Genomic DNA, 13,957 nt, shown 5'->3' on the forward strand with positions numbered 1-13,957 from the left:
AATATTGAGTTGTAATTTCAATCTCAGTCAAATGATGAAATACACCCAAATGACTAAACTGCATGAGTGAAGAGATATTTGTCAGATTTACTAAAGCTTATCCTTTTTAACGACGTATCAGTAATTTTATACAATGGTGATTATTGATTGCAATACATCCATGATCCAACACTTAAAATAATTCAACCACCCAAGTTTAATTTGAACAAGATCACTATCTACTCGAAATCATTCTAATTCTAAAATAAATGTTTATTAGTTAATAAGTGACATATGATACAACTATAACTAGCAGGATTAGTCTAACACTACACAGTTCATTAAATGTAAACATAGCTTGAATTTGTGTATCCTCGTAGTTATATAATAATTCATCTGCCAAGAATTCCTTGTGTACATTAATGGAATGTTTTTTCAATGAGTTCTTCATATTTTAAACAAAAGTTGAAAAGGGCTGATGATTATTAAAGTTGCAAAACAGATTTTTTGTAAGGGGATTATAGCAGCAACCTTAATGGTTGTTTAGGTCTCAGAGTTCAGAGTAGTGGTTTCTTTATCAGTTTGAAGTCCTGTGCTCATATAGTTTTGATAAGATATAGAAACGAAAATAGAAAAAGAACTTGTATTACTTGTTCTGTAAATAAAAGCAGAAATTTAAAAAATCGAGCAGAAGAATATGTAAATCATTCCACAACTTGCAGAAATGTGATAGTCATTTTAAATGTCATTTTAATGTCAAAAATATATTTAGTATTACATATTTCATTATTATACATCGTATTTTATATGACTTTAACTATTATTTCTGGTCTAACTTATACAACGAATAATATTTATTTTCCTTTTCTATGTTGTAACTGAAATGTTGTTGTTCTCAGGCTTAAGCATGTGCTTTATATTAATGGCTTCCTGCAATGAATCTCAATACTTTATTATGTCTGGTTTGAAAAAAAATGTGAGGATCATTTTTGTTTTTGAGATTTTATTCATTTATACTTCCACAAACATTTATGTCTTAATTATACCCTCATGCAATTATAGATTTTGATGTATCAATTTGTCTTATGTTAAGTATTTCAGAAATTATGACCCCTAAATGTAAGAATGTTTTAAGTTTTCGACACTGTGCTTAATCAAATTTTCATGAAAGTTTTTACATTGAAGATGTGCATATATTGAGTGATTCCCCTTTAGACTTAGTTTTATTATCAGATCTTCCTATTATTAAAATATAAAATAATATAAGAAATCATATGTAAACAATCCAAAGTTTGACTGTCTTAAACAAACATGTTGTCTCATTGGCAATCAAACATCATCTCCTTATTTTTATAAGCATGTTTAAACATGTAATGCAGTAGTGACTGGTGTTTGAAAAATCCTTGAGTTATGCCCTTTTCATTTTTTATATACTCTTTATAGTCATCATTTTGTTGATGAAACTCTTTTTATTTGCTTCAACAGATATTTATGAAAAGTACCAGCGATCTAAAGTTGCATGGGTAGTGTATTTTTCCGTCTTTGTAGATAACATAATATTTCTTTTATGAAACATTTCCACTTTTCAAAATTTACATTTATTGTATCATTGGGTTGCTAGCTCATTTATGTATACATTAACGTTTAGTCATTGCTCCTTCTCATGGGTAATAAAATCTCACTAGTTTATTCACTATATGAGCACCTGATTTTGTCTCACATTGTTTAATTATGTTACTCTTGTAAGCAATAATTGAATGCTAAGAAAGATAATTTTGATATATTTATGTATATTATATTGTTATCAGATATACTTACAATGACATTAAAATATATAAGATTTATATAATTGCCTTTATTATGTTGCCTTTTCAGTTATAGAGTACCTAATTTTCATAATTCTAACAACTATTTTATTCTACCATGATAACCTAATCTACTGGTATAAAAAGGATTCTGAACAATTTTTGGCCAGTTTGTAACAATCATTTAAAACTGTCTTGTTTCACTGGTAATGATGAGGGCAGAGTCAACAATGTATTATTTGTCATTCGGTCAGTTTGAGGGAAACCAAAAGGGAAGGTAAATGATATTTGGTATACAGTTACATTGTATTTAGGCATCTTATTTCTGTGGTTTATATTTTTCTTTGACCCTTGGGCATCATGTATTTACATTGAAACTTTAGCGTTGTTTAAATATTAAAAGTTTGTGATTAGGTTAGTGTAAGAGTCCACACACACTGTCATACCAAGTATTCAATTAAACAATATCAGAAAACAGGAAGAAGATGTCTGACAGATGTAACAAACTTTTTTAAAGAGATGTTGCTGATTAAATATGAAATCAATCTCCAAGTATTACTGCAGAAATTTCGAACATATGACAAAAATGTTGAGTTCATTTCAACATGTTTATTATATTAAATTCTTCAAAGTATGAGCTAGTAGAAGTTGTTGTCTGACTGATCCAAAGAGTGCTGGTTAGTCAAGCTGATGACTAAAAATTAAGTGATTCTGTTCAGTAGAAGCTGAGAAGAATAGGACAGGATTTTTATACGACCACAAATTTTGAAAAAAATTTCGTCGTATATTGCTATCACGTTGGCGTCGTCGTCGTCGTCCGAATAATTTTAGTTTTCGCACTCTAACTTTAGTAAAAGTGAATAGAAATCTATGAAATTTTAACACAAGGTTTATTACCATAAAAGGAAGGTTGGTAATGATTTTGGGAGTTTTGGTTTCAACAGTTTAGGAATTAGGGGCCAAAAAAGGGCCCAAATAAGCATTATTCTTGGTTTTCGCACAATAACTTTAGTTTAAGTAAATAGAAATCAATGAAATTTAAACACAATGTTTATGACCACAAAAGGAAGATTGGTATTGATTTTGGGAGTTTAGGTTATAACAGTTTAGGAATTAGGGGCCAAAAAGGGACCCAAATAAGCATTTTTCTTGGTTTTCGCACCATAACGTTAGTATAAGTAAATAGAAATCTATGAAATTTAAACACAAGGTTTATAACCATAAAACGAAGGTTGGTATTGATTTTGGGAGTTTTGGTCCCAACAGTTTCGGAAAAAGAGGCCCAAAGGGTCCAAAATTAAACTTTGTTTGATTTCATCAAAATTGAATACTTGGGGTTCTTTGATATGCCGAATCTAATGGGTGTATGTAGATTCTTAACTTTTGGTCATGTTTTCAAATTGGTCTACATTAAGGTCCAAAGGGTCCAAAATTAAACTTAGTTTGATTTTGAAAAAAAATGAATCGGTTGGGTTCTTTGATATGTTGAATCTAAAAATGTACTTAGATTCTTGATTATTGGCCCAGTTTTCAAGTTGGTCCAAATCTGGGTCCAAAATTAAACTTTATTTGATTTCATCAAAAATTGAATAAATGGGGTTCTTTGATATGCCAAATCTAACTGTGTATGTAGATTCTTCATTTTTGGTCCCGTTTTCAAATTGGCCTACATTAAGGTCCAAAGGGTCCAAAATGAAATTAAGTTTGATTTTAACAAAAATTAAATTCTTGGGCCTCTTTGATATGCTGAATCTAAACATGTACTTAGATTTTTGATTATGGGCCCAGTTTTCAAGTTGGTCCAAATCAGGATCTAAAATTATTATATTAAGTATTGTGCAATAGCAAGTCTTTTCAATTGCACAGTATTGTGCAATGGCAAGAAATATCTAATTTCACATTGTTGTGAAATAGCAAAAAATGTTTTTAATTAGAGTTATCTTTCTTTGTCCAGAATAGTAAGCAAGAAATATCTTATTGCAAGATTTTTTTTTAATTGGAGTTATCTTTCTTTGTCCAGAATCAATTAAATCTTTGTTATATACAATACACTTTTTACTACCAACTGATAAATTTAAATAATCTTTACCATTCAGTGATAACAAGCAGTTTTTTTACATCTTAATATTTTATGATGTATTTAAATGAGTAGTTATTGTTGCAAACTCCATTAGAATATTTTAATTGAGATTAGTTTTGGAATAAGGGAAAGGGGGATGTGATTAAAAAATTGGGTTCAATTTTTCTCATTTGAAATTTCATAAATAAAAAGAAAATTTCTTCAAACATTTTTTTGAGAGGATTAATATTCAACAGCATAGTGAATTGCTCTAAGAGAAAAAAAAAAAATTTAAGTTCATTAGAACACATTCATTCTGTGTCAGAAACCTATGCTGTGTGAACTATTTAATCACAATCCAAATTTAGAGCTGAATCCAGCTTGAATGTTGTGTCCATACTTGCCCCAACCGTTCAGGGTTCAACCTCTGCGGTCGTATAAAGCTACGCCCTGCGGAGCATCTGGTTTTTGTTGGATGGGCAAACGAAGAAAGTGCAGTATAGCCAATTTTATCGTATTGACCATGAGAACTATTGCCATCACTTTGTGCCTGTCAATATTAAATGTATATTTTTAAGCCCCCCTCTTCTCGATGTCAGTATGTCCCGAAGTTTGTTCCTGTTCTCTAACTTTAGTTTCCCTCAACCAAATGTTATTAAACTTATACACAATGTTTATTGATACAAAACACAGACTGAGTCAAGTTTGAATTTAGATGGCGTCAATAAAACCCTTCTAGAGTAATGCCCCTTTATAAATGGAAAAAATGCAGATTTTCTTGTTTCCAATCTCTAATTTTAGTTTGCCTCAATCAAATATTATGAATCTCACACATAATGCTTATCACCACAAAACACAGATGAAGGTAGAATTAAGATGGTGTCACTTCAACCGTTCTAGAGTTATGCCCCTTTATAAATGGAAAAAAAATAATTTATTTTTTTGTTTCCGTTCTCTAACTTAAGTTTGCCTCAACAGAATGTTATGAAACTTATACACAATACTTATTACCACAAAACTCAGATCAAGGAAAAATTTGGGTAGCAGAACTTTTACTGTTCTTCAGTTATGTCCCTTCATAACTCATGATATGCAAGTGGAGGCATCATCTATGTCCCAAGGACAAATTCCCCATTTATTTTAAATATCTTATCTGTTGAGTCTGCTGGAACAAATTCAATCAAAAGTTTGCTAAAGGATCCATAGGGTATCTAGACTAAAGTTTGTGTTTTTATGCCCCACCTACGATAGTAGAGGGGCATTATGTTTTCTGGTCTGTGCGTCCGTTCGTCCGTTCGTCTGTCTGTCCCGCTTCAGGTTAAAGTTTTTGGTCAAGGTAGTTTTTGATGAAGTTGAAGTCCAATCGACTTCAAACTTAGTACACATGTTCCCTATGATATGATCTTTCTAATTTTAGTGCCAAATTTGAGTTGTTACCTTAATGTCACGGTCCACTGAACATAGAAAATAATATTGCGAGTGGGGCATTCGTGAACTGGGGACACATTCTTGTTGATCCTGACTTATCAACCTATAAGTCGGCTCAGTCAAATATCACATAAGAGTGCACACTGAATGTCTGGCCTGCTTTACTAAAAATTGATTATATGTTAAAAGTTTAAAAGATATGTACACCTTACAATCATAACAGTATAATAGAAATACATGACGTTTGAGTTACTTGAAAAACGACCAATACAGAAAAACTTAAAATTGACAAATGAACCATAAAATGAGATCAACGTCAGAAATGTTCACCTATCAATCGTTCCACAATAAATTAGACCTATTGCTTAAAGCATTTAAAAAACAGGTCAAAACATAAAAAAATGACCAATAAACCACGAAATGAGGTCAAGGTCAAATGAAATCTGCCAGACTGACATGTACCCTTTAATACAATTATTCCATACACTCCATATATACATGAGCTATGAGTTTCTTATATAAACGGACTTAATCATGTAACTTTTACCTTGACCACTGATCCACGAAATGAGGTCGTATTTTGGAGGAGTCTTGTGGAGAGTTGTCTCATTGACAATCATACCACATTTTTTTTTTTTTTTTTTATCATGTAGACGTTGCAAGGATCCAATACACAAAATATAATGAAGGAATTCTAATACTCGTAATAAGTCAAGCTGTGACTTGACAAATTTATCAATGTTTTCAAATCTGTTTTTGTATTTGCTGTCTATTTATAAAACACTATTATTTTTTTCAACGTTGCCTTGGCATCAATATTTGCTTTGTTTTCTATAGCAATGTGCAGTCACATTGACTTTCTATATCGGTATATAATACATTAACCAGCTTGTTAGACAATATGTTGAAAAACTCCTTGAAATTGTAATCAAAACGTATGGAACGCCATAGCTGTCTTATGTGTCTTTTTTATTGCTTTTCTATTATAAGATGGTGCTTTTCTATTATAAGATGGTGGTTTTCTATTATAAGATGGTGCTTTTCTATTATAAGATGGTGGTTTTCTATTATAAGATGGTGCTTTTCTATTATAAGGTGCTTTTTTATTATAAGGTTATAATAAAAAAGCACCTTATAATAGAAAAGCACCTTATAATAGAAAACCACCTTCGTATAATAGAAAACTACCATCTTATAATAGAAAACCACCATCTTATAATAGAAAAGCACCTTCGTATAATAGAAAACCACCATCTTATAACAGAAAACCACCATATTATAATAGAAAACCACCATCTTATAATAGAAAACCACCATCTTTTAATAAAAAAGCACCATCTTATAATAGAAAAGCACCATCTTATAATAGAAAAGCACCATGTTATAATAGAAAAGCAATAAAAAAGACACATAAGACAGCTATGGCGTTCCATAAAAACGAGTAAGATTTTATGCGTATATACTGTATAATCCGATTTTCCTTCAATGGCATAATAGAATATTTTTTTCTAACGCCCACTATATATAGCTATCCATTGTATATGTCACCCATGATAATTCTATTGACACTGTACATACGATTACGAGTATACATATCTCCTAGTTGATACAATATTCAAGAGCTTGCATATATCTGTACTACCATGTCTTTGATTTCAGTCGATAGAAAGTTACCTCTTACAATTAAAGGAATAAAATCATGATAATAGACTGAATAGGGGACAATAATCCGACCATAGCGTAGAAACCAGCAGAATGCCACAGTTCTTAAAGGGGCACTAGATACAAATCTAGAATAATCGCTTTTAGCGACCAGAATATGATCCAATTTTGTCAAAATAGGCTAAGAAACATTGTTATGAATAATTCACTTACAAGTAGATAGTTCGACCTCATTGAATCTGCATCCATGTGAACTTCAGTTCAAACCATGTTAGCTAGAGATGGAACGCGCATGAACTGTTAAGTGTTGAATTTAGTTAAAGGAAAAGAATGTCAACATTGAGAAAGTGAAACAAATGTAATTCATTTGATTGATTGATTCGTTCCACAAAATAGCATTCCTCTTCAGGTACAAACGATGATTTTTAATCTATAATAGGAAATTAAACAGACATCGAAAAATCAGGCTAACTCAGTGCACGGGTTCCCTTTTATCTAAATTTATGTATATATAGCTTGAATGATCATCTGAGGTCTTCGGAGGTCAACTCGATAGTGATAAGATGGCATCTAGACTTAAATATAGACGAAACGAAGCTACATGTTCTTGAACCCATGGCCTGTAAATTGTTTATTAAGATTTTTTATAATTTGGATATTAATGTTTTACATTGTGATGAATTGAGAATTTGAGACAAATTAGTGAAAATGAATTTGACAGCTAGTTTCCCTTTAAATGTTTGTTGAAGCAGAGAAATACAGTACATAATATTAACTGTCATATTTCTATGATAAGTCTAGACTAATCCGTTCAAACGTCTCTTTGTGAACGTCGATCCCCCACCCCCGTCACAATGGAAAGATTATCAGGTGTACATGATATAAAATAAGGAGAGTTGTATGATTGCTAGTGAGACAACTATATCCGCCAAAGTATACATATTGTATATGAAGACAGACGTATGAGATGTTAGCAATAATTATGTCTATTTGCAGGGTTCTGCCGCGTACACTTAACCTTGTTTTCATATTTCGATTGTCAACGATTTCCTGGTTCTGTCTTTTATTAGATCTATATGATGCTATACATAATTCAATGATTTTATATTTGATGATTTGGTGTATGAAAAAATTATAAGGTGTACAAGCCCGTCATACAGGGTCATCTGAGTGAGCGACCGTGACGAAAAAAAGTTCAATTATTTCTCTCTTATTTTGAGTATTAGGATAACTTTGTTTGGTATGTGCGTACATTGCAAGGTATTCATGCCCGTCGGACAGTTTTCACTCGACCTCGACCTCATTTCATGGATCAGTGAACAAGATTAAGTGTTGGTGGTCAAGTCCATATCTCAGATATAATATTAAGCAATAGGTCTTGTATATTTGGTGTATGTAAGCATTGTAAGGTGTACATGTCCAACTGGCTAGTGTCATCTGACCTTGACTTCATTTACATGGTTCCGTGGCTATAGTTAAGTTCTTGTGTTTTGGTCTGTATTTTTATTAGTGTATGCAATAGGTCTACTATATTTGGTCTATGTAATGTGTACATGTCCAACTGGCAGGTGTCATCTGACCTTAACCTCATTGTCATGGTTCGGTGGTCAAAGCACAGGCACAGGCACTCATTTTAGAAAAAAATGCTATAAAGGTATACTAGTACTAGTATATAGATATTTTTTCTGAGACGAGTGCCTGTGGGTCAAAGTTTGGTTTTTGAGTTTTGGTCTTTTTTTTCTAATACTTTATACAAAAGTTCAACTATATTTGGTGTATGGAAATATTTTATGATGAACATGTCACTGAGTCTCGCAGGTTGAATTTGACCTTTACCTCATTTTACGGTTCATTGCACAGTAGGTCAGAGTTTTGGTCTGTTTGCAACAGGTCAACTATATTTTTTGGGGCGATATCTTTTTGCGCCAAAAAGTAACTCATTTGCGCCACAACTTAATTGCGCCAATACTTCTTTTGGTCACCTAATTTTCAAAACTATAGGTATCATTTGCGCCAATAAAATAATCATCTAATTGCGCCAATTTTATACATAAGTCATCATCTTTGTTTGTAACAACACCAATATCATCCAATATTCTGTGAAATTCTGCTTGATTTTTAGTCAAATGCAGTTTTCTTTTCTCTCTCTATACATCGACTGACACACATATTTTAAATCTTTCTTTTCTAAATTTTCTTCCTTCAATTTTGAAGAGCTCTGAATGTATTATGTTTGAAGGTTGGTCTGACAACATATCGGTTGCTTTTCTTTTGCACGCGGTTATCAACATTTGACGTTCTAATTTCTAAGCCTTTCACGGATTTGCCTACACTTTTATAACTTTTTGAATTATAGCTCTTTATCTTTTATATAAGCTTTGGATTTCAAATATTTTGGCCACGAGCATCACTGAAGAGACATGTATTGTCGAGATGCGCATCTGGTGCAAGAAAATTGGTACTGTTAATTTTATTCTGAACATTTGTTTCATGAATATGATCTAATTCTCCATTCAAAATTAAAAGACAATGATATTAATTTCGATAACTAAAGTTCCAAGTCACGCTGAGAGTAGTTTCAGGATAAAAACAATATAATGTGTTATATTTCCTATTTTGCGAATTCGGAATTTTTTGAAATTCCGAATTCGCAAAATAGGAAATATAACATATGTTCATTGCCGGAAATTTAAAATGTATTTGTACTCGCTACGAAACAGGAGAAAAGCTCGACAGAGCCTCGCTTTTCGTCTTTTTCTAAAATTCATACAAATAAATTTTATATTTTCCGACAACATGCATATAGTGTATATTTATCGCTATTTTGTGCATTTTTCGTTTGATCTTTTTTGTGATAATTTTCATATCATGCTACTCGCTTGAGATGGAATAATTATCACTAGAAACTAAGGAGGCCATGTGGCGTTGCTAACGAAATTGACATGAACATGATGAAATTGACAACATCGTCATAGGTAAAATAGCGATAAATAGATTATCGTTGGTCATCTCAACTCGATTGCTTTTCTCACTTTCGCTGTACTAGCTCAAGCGAGAAAATCAATCTCGTTGAGATGATCAACGATAATCTATAAGTACATGTATGATATAGGTAAAACATGTACAGGTATGATATAGGTAAAACATGTACAGGTATGATATAGGTGAAAAATATTACAGGTAAATGTGGCGCAATTTCATTTCATTTATTGGCGCAATTAATACCATCAAAACAAAAGAGAGTGGCGCAATTAATACCTTTTCAAAACTGCAATTGGCGCAAATTGATTCTGCCCATTTGTTGTATGGAAGGAGTGTAAGCTGTATATGTCAGTATGCCTGGCCTCACGGTGGTCAGAGGACTGAGCAAAGTTTTATGCCTTCAAGGCCAGGAATGGTTCATCTGACCTTGACCTTTATGGTTCATTGGTCAAAGTTTAGTTTTCTCGGTGAAGTCTGTTTCTTAGAAACTGTAAGCAATAGGTTTATAGGTCAACTATATTTAGTGTATTGAATGATTGAAAGGTGTTCATGCTTTTTCTCGTTTGGTTTATATGACCTTGCCTTCATTTTCTTGGAGCAATTTTGTATGATAGTTGAAGTAAAGCTTTATATTTAGAACTATCAACATATTATATCAATGGTTAGTCAAGAAGGCGATACATTTCAGTGCGTGCACTCTTGTTAAACAAGCTTGAATTCGTCAAAGAAAATTGAGATCAGATTTGTTCAACTTGAACCCAGCAGTTTCTGATTCGTTTAATTAGTTTATTACAAGACACCAAGTGATGGCAAAAGTTCGCAAGGTCTTTTAGTCCAGGGGAGGCAAAACCTTTTTTTTTTTTTAGAAATTTGCTTTACCTTCAAAGTGAGATCAAGAACAAACAGCTTACATCAGAACATAAAGACATTTATAAACATGTGCACCAGCTGAAGGACGCCTCCGGGTTCGGGAATTTCTCGCTACATTGAAGACCTGTTGGCGACCTTCTACTGTTGTTTTTTTCTATTGTCGGGTTGTTGTCTCTTTGACACATTCCCCATTTCCATTCTCAATTCTACGATATGAAGTATCGTGTCTGAAATGGTGTTGAGCTGTATTAATTGCCACCTTAATATAGCATTCTGCATTATTTTAAACAGTTATCACACAATGACCTAATTAAGATTTCCATCATTTCACTTCGTTTCGATCTGGTCTTGCTATTTCTACTTACCAGTCTTATTTTTATAACATCATTTTTAATTTGGTTTCTGTTCCAAGATATGTACCATAATTACTTCTATAGCGAAATTTATCAGCCATTTTACCGTAGATCTTGATTTGCTGTTTACATTTATTCTTTAATACAGTTTTTAAGATTATTGTCAGAAATTCAAAACTAGTGTCTACAAGGAGCCTGTTTTAACTTTGCGAAACAATGAGAATACATGTAAATCAAATATTGTAAAAAATATAAAAGTTTAAACCTTCCAGTGGAAGGTATCATAGACTGACGATTTCAAACATCTAGCAAGACTTTCAGTTTGTGTTCAGCTGATGAGTTTGAGCTTTCTTGTTTCTCTAAAACTTTTCAAGATTATGCAAAAGCATCAAATTGTTAAATTTATCATCAAAGGAAAGTAACTCCTTTAAAGGGAAAACTTACAATTTCTTCCATGTTGACGTGATATTAAATCATAAGACCCAGTAGTTTCAAAGAAGATTTTTGTAACAGTTAATGGACAAGTGATAGGGGGGATGCGTAATATGGTCCAAGCTAAAATGAAAAATTTGAAGGGCTTATTCATAAGGAGTCTACTGATGATTTTGATCATGGTGCAAATTTGCAGATCTTGTAAAGCTGATCATATAAAAAAGAAGATGTGGTATGATTGTCAATGAGACAACTGTCCACAAGAGACCAAAATGACACAGACATTAACAACTATAGGTCACCGTACGGCCTTCAACAATGAGCAAAGCCCATACCGCATAGTCAGCTATAAAAGGCCCAGATAAGACAATGTAAAACAATTCAAACAAGAATACTAACGGCCTTATTTATATAAATTGCTTGCCATTGTCTCTGGTGATAATACTGTGGCTAACGAGCAACAACTCTTATGAAGAGTTGACTGACAATTGCAGCCATGAAGATCTTGTATATCTGATTATTTTGATTGTCAGCCTTTTTCTGTTTTTCAATCATTCAGTTTTCTCATCAAGATAATAGGCAACGACAGAAAACCGGAATTTCCTGCAGAGGTTAAATCCAGAACAGTTGAGCAAGTATTAGCACCAACATGTTTAGCTTAAAGCAGTTCTTAATTTGGATTGTGATTGAATATTTGACACAGCATAGGTTTGCGACACAAAAAGAATATGGTCAAAGAACTGACAAATTTGAAATTGGACATTTAACTATTATGGTAAATATCCGAAATCATAAGTTCATTGTTAGAATTAGTACAGTAAAGAACCCCAAGAATTTAATTTTGGATATTCTTGTTCAAAGGGAAATAACTCAATTATTAAATAAGTACTACTTTTAACTATTGGAAAAGGAAATAACTCAACGAGAATCATGACCTGCATTTAGTGATGGAAACAAAATACCTCGATTTGAATCAGTTATCAATTTTCCTTCAAAAGTACTGTTAAAAACACTAAATGGGGAACTTGTTGATGGGACACACACTTGCATATCACACAAAGGGACATAATTGAAGAACAATACAAGTGACACCACCAAAATTTGTATTAATACACTCTCTAAGGCAGCAACCATTTGATTTTCTGGGGGGGGGGGGGGGGGGGGGGCTATGGTTTTTTTTTGGAAAAAAAAGTTTGTTTCAAGGTTTTGGTGAAAAAAATAAATTGTTTTGGACCTTGAGAAAAACAAATTGTTTGTTTCACCCTCAGCTGCCACTATATGTAATGCTAAAATTGAAAGAAAAAAATTGTTTTCGGTTTGTCTCTAAAAAAATAGATTGTTCTTCGCCGAAGGCGAAAAAAAAACCATAGCCCCCCCCGAAAATCAAATGGTTGCTGCCTAAAATAAGCCAGTGAAACCTTGTCATTTTGACTAGGCACCTTATCAGTATTTTTATCAGTTAACTGCATAACTTCAAATTAACATGTCATTTATATTAACCCCATGCTGCTAGGTACACAGCTTCATTCGATGAAACATGATCAGAGATAAAAATAGATTTTAACTCTGAATCAGATATTTTCTTTACACTACAAAGATTAATGTAGAAAAGAAAAGAAACAAGAGGCTCTCAAGAGCCTGAATCGCTCCTGAATTTTTTTGGTTAAATCTCTCATCAATGATTATTTTTGCTTTTCAATTTATTTAAATGTTCTTTGAATCGTCCTATTTTCTTCAAAGCAAAAAAAAATCAATTTCTCCTATGTTCTTTTTTAGCCATGACGGCCATGTTTTTTGACGAAATAAAAAATAAAGCACAAATTTTATTTTATACACCCTACTGATCATTCAGTTGAAGTGTGGTTGAATTTGGTTGAGTAGTTTTAGAGGAGAAGATTTTTTAAAGTTAGCAAATATGATGAATAAATTGTGAAAAATTGTCATTAAAGGACAATAACCCCTGAAGGGGTCAATTGACCATTTTGGTCATGTTGACTTTTTTGTAGATCTTACTTTGCTGATAATTTTTGCTGTTTACAGTTTATCTTTATCTATAATAATATTCAAGATAATGACCAAAAACTGCAAAATTTCCTTAAAATTACCAATTAAGTGGCAGCATCCCAACAATAGGTTGTTTGATTCATCTGAAAATTCCAGGGCTGATAGATATTGACCTAATGAACATTTTTACCCCATGTCAGATTTGCTCTAAATGCTTTCGTTTTTAAGATATAAGCCAAAAACTGCATTTGACCCCAATGTTCTATTTTAAGTAACGGCGGCCATGTTTTTTGACGGATCAAAAATCCAAGCACACACTTTGTGCAGGATAATCTAAGGAACAATCATGCTAAGTTTCATCCAAATCCATTCAGTAGTTTCAG

Source organism: Mytilus trossulus, chromosome 4, assembly GCF_036588685.1.
Source record: "Mytilus trossulus isolate FHL-02 chromosome 4, PNRI_Mtr1.1.1.hap1, whole genome shotgun sequence".
NCBI lineage: Eukaryota > Metazoa > Mollusca > Bivalvia > Mytilida > Mytilidae > Mytilus > Mytilus trossulus.